Source organism: Thermobia domestica, unplaced genomic scaffold (assembly GCF_964235325.1).
Source record: "Thermobia domestica unplaced genomic scaffold, izTheDome1.hap1.1 HAP1_SCAFFOLD_1768, whole genome shotgun sequence".
Taxonomy (NCBI): Eukaryota; Metazoa; Arthropoda; class Insecta; order Zygentoma; family Lepismatidae; genus Thermobia; species Thermobia domestica.
The window spans coordinates 5,624-10,000 of NW_027657478.1; positions in this window are offsets into that span (position 1 = coordinate 5,624).

Below are 4,377 nucleotides of genomic sequence, written 5' to 3' on the forward strand. Positions count from 1 at the left end.
AGGCAACTATGAGTATTTTGAAGATGAGCTGGAACCATTAAGTAGGCAACTATGAGCCCTTTGTACGCAATTATGAACGAAAAGTCGGCAACTATGAGCGTTTTGACGGCAACTGTGAGGCATTGGTCGGCAATTATGAACGAATAGTCGGCAACTATGAACGTTCGGACGGCAACTGTGAGGCCTTGGTCGGCAATTGTGAACGAAAAGTCGGCAACTATGAGCGTTTTGACGGCAACTGTGAGGCCTTGGTCGGCAACTATGAGCACTTTTTTTTTAATGTGAGCATTATGACGGCTTTTGTGAAAAATCTGACCGCAACTGTGAGACTTTTGAGAGCAACCATGAACCATTTAACTTACATTATCAGCATTATGAATTAAAAGTCGGCAACTATGAGCATCGTGTAAGCGAGTGTGAGCATTTTGAAAGTACGTGTGAACAGTCTGAAGGCAACTGTGTTTATTTTGAAGATGAGCACGAACCAGTATGTGAATAACTATGAGCCCATTGTCCGCAATTATCAACGAAAAGTCGGCAACTATGAGCGTTTTGACGGCAACTGTGAGGCCTATGTCCGCAATTATGAACAAATAGTCGGCAACTATGAGCGCTTTGACGGCAAGTGTGAGCATTGTGACGCCTTTTGTGACGATTCTGACGGCAACTGTGAGCCATTAGTCGGGACCTATAAACTTTTATGTCGGGGACTATGAATGAAAAGTCGGCAACTATGAGCACCCTGACGGCAAGTGTGAGCAATTTGACGTCTACTGTGAGGATTCTGACGGCAACTGTGAGCTATTTGAGTGGAACTATTAAGCATTGTGTGTGCAACTTTGAACGCTCTGAGGGGTTTCCTGAACATGTTGACAGCATGTATGAACCACATTTCGGGAACAGTGGGCAATCTGACGGGAACTGTGAACATTGTTGTTGGCGACTCTTTTCACCCAGCATAACGTTAGAATATGACGGCAACCGTGGCTTCGTTTGCCGTCATTTTTGACATTCTCTGATTTTTCGTGACTGGTGTGCAATCGAGAGGAATCGCTACATTATAGGGATTAGGGTACAGAAGAAGCCCCGTTTACACTTTGTTAAGTCCTGGCTTGAAATTGTTCTATGAGGTTGTAATTAACATGAGTTTGACCTAATTCATGTTTTTGGATTGTTCTTTGCATTAATTTTGGAACCCGAGCGCGAAAAGCAGCCCTTTTCGCAGAGAACTTTTTACCCAGCATAACCTTTGAGTATGGCGGCAACTGTGGCTTCGTTTGCCGTCATTTTTGAGATTCCGTGATTTTCGTGACTGGTGTCCGATCGAGAGGAATCTCATCACTATAGGAGGTATGGTAGTGGGCAATCCTGCTATATACTTAGGTTAGGTTAGGCTGGCTTATACTTTCAATTTGTTCCCAGAAGTTAGGAGAGTGTAAAAGATGTTAAGTTTTGAGTGTCGTATTCTGTAACGGTTTATATATATACTGGATGTCAAATCACGTTTTCCCACCCTTGCGTGGGATGTATACGGCAATCGTGGCTGCATTCGCCGTCATGGTCAAAACGAGGCTGCGCAACGCCGGCAATTTCAAGACAGGTGTAGTATCGAGAGGAATCTCTACACTATAGGAGGTAGGGCAGTGAACAAGCCTTCTATATAAACATTCCCTTTAAATTGTTCACGGAGGTTGGAGAGACCGCTAATGGTATTGCTTTCTAAATGAGGCTTACTTTTTTCTCTCCGCGGCCTAGTCTGTCGAGAAATCTTGACTTCTGGCCACAGACAGAAAGCTAGTCTTCGCAGGAGGCGGAAATGGCTAAATTGGGAAAGGAAGCCACAGGCTGGTTGGTTTCTTTATGGGAGTCTAAACGCACTATCGCTGTTGATGTTGGTTAATTTTGAAGGCGGACTAATATCGGCGGATGGTAGTGTAGGCTCAAAAGGAATTTTATCAGCCGCAGGCAAGAACCCTGGGATGCTATTCACGGGCGTCCTAGCCGGTCAAGGTGTAGAGGAGGTTGCAAACCCTGTTGCTGCCTGGGAGGAATGCTTCATAGAAATGTGCGTCCATGGGCGGACCTATGAAAGGGCATGCAGTGCGGGTTTGCCAGCACGCCTAATGTTGTCCAAAGACTTCCTCGTATTTTGACAAAGAATGTCAGAAACCTTGGTCGGACGGCTGTTTCTAAGAGGGCACGTGGCGATGGGGAATGTGTGAGGTAGGCTCTCATACGGAAGTACCTGTCGTTTACGGGAAGGAGACAATCCTTCTTAACCCGAGGCCTAGCCTGTCGATCACGCCTTCGGGCAATTGACTTCTGGCCGATGCCGCTTTGTGCGGTTGCTGAATGCGAAGAATACTTGAACGGAAGCTACTGTCACACCCAGAGGACACGAGTAAGACTTATATCACTGGAGCAGGAGCCTAAATTTGCTTTTGTGGGTAGCCATACGGCCAGTTCTAACGTGTGCGAGGCCCCACGAGAGTAGGCTTATTCTGGTGGATGAGAAGTCTTTTAATATTTGCTGTGTCGGGTGAACGGAAGCCACAGTCATCCGTAGGACACGAGTAGACTTATTTCACTGGAGCAGGAGTCTAAATGTGCTTTTGTGGGCAACCTTACGGCCAGTTCTAACGGGAGCCAGGCCCCACAAGAGTAGGCTTATTCCGGTGGAGAAGGAGTCTTTAAAATTTGCTGTGTCGGGTGAACGGCTATATTTGAACGGAAGCCACAGTCATCCGTAGGACACGAGTAGACTTATTTCACTGGAGCAGGAGTCTAAATGTGCTTTTGTGGGCAACCTTACGGCCAGTTCTAACGGGAGCCAGGCCCCACAAGAGTAGGCTTATTCCGGTGGAGAAGGCGTCTTTAAAATTTGCTGTGTCGGGTGAACGGCTATATTTGAACGGAAGCCACAGTCATCCGTAGGACACGAGTAGACTTATTTCACTGGAGCAGGAGTCTAAATGTGCTTTTGTGGGCAACCTTACGGCCAGTTCTAACGGGAGCCAGGCCCCACAAGAGTAGGCTTATTCCGGTGGAGAAGGAGTCTTTAAAATTTGCTGTGTCGGGTGAACGGCTATATTTGAACGGAAGCCACAGTCATCCGTAGGACACAAGTAGACTTATTTCACTGGAGCAGGAGTCTAAATGTGCTTTTGTGGGCAACCTTACGGCCAGTTCTAACGGGAGCCAGGCCCCACAAGAGTAGGCTTATTCCGGTGGAGAAGGAGTCTTTAAAATTTGCTGTGTCGGGTGAACGGCTATATTTGAACGGAAGCCACAGTCATCCGTAGGACACAAGTAGACTTATTTCACTGGAGCAGAAGTCTAAACGTGCTTTTGTGGGCAACCTTACGGCCAGTTCTAACGGGAGCCAGGCCCCACGAGAGTAGGCTTACTCCGGATGAGAAGGAGTCTTTAAAATTTGCTGTGTCGGGTGACCGGCCATGAAACCTTTGAGAGGACTTGTCTCCTCGTTTCCACAGCATTTCCGCGCCTGTAAGTTGCGGAAGGTAGCATGCTATGCTTGAAGAACTGTCATCCCTTTAAGGACAGGAGTAGACTAATTCCATTGAGGCAGGAGTCTAATATGCTTTTGTGCACAGCCATACGGCCAGTCCTAACGGGAGCAAGGCTCGCAAAAGTAGGCTTTATTTCAATGGAGCAGAAGTCTTTAATATTGCTCTGTCGGGATTGTCAGTTCAAACGGGAGCAGTTTCTGCACGCTACAAACCGCTGACGAGATCTTTCTCGTGTCAATGTGATTCCCTAGCCTGGGCCGGCGCAAGGCTGGCTGGCGAACAAGGTAATTGGGCCTCTGGGTTTCATACACACGAGTAGTCTCAGATGCGTTTAGGGTGAACAGGAATAATCCGTGCAATTCTCTAGCCTGGGCCGGCGCAAGGCTGGCTGGCGAACAAGGTAATTGGGCCTCTGAGTCTTGCATTTCGGAGTTTCCTTAATTCCGGGAGGAGCCACAAAGAAGAGTCCTGAGAGTTTCTCGTGTCCATGCAATTCTCTAGCCTGGGCCGGCGCAAGGCTGGCTGGCGAACAAGGTAATTGGGCCTCTGAGTTTTGTACACACGAGTGGTCTTAGGATCCTTCGGGCTCAACAGGGATTGTTGGAGAAAGTCTCTAGCCTGGGCCGGCGCAAGGCTGGCTGGCGAACAAGGTAATTGGGCCTCTGAGTCTTTATTCCCAGTTTCCTTAGTTCCCGGGTTAGGTTCACCTGTTAAATCGGAGGAGTCCGATTTATGTGTAAAGATAATGCCAGAGTGAAGGGAGCCAGATTTCACTTGAAGGAGCAAGAGCCAGTGTGGTTAAGAAGTGAGCCGTTTTGTACTCTTAAGGAGGGATGCCGATTGACTT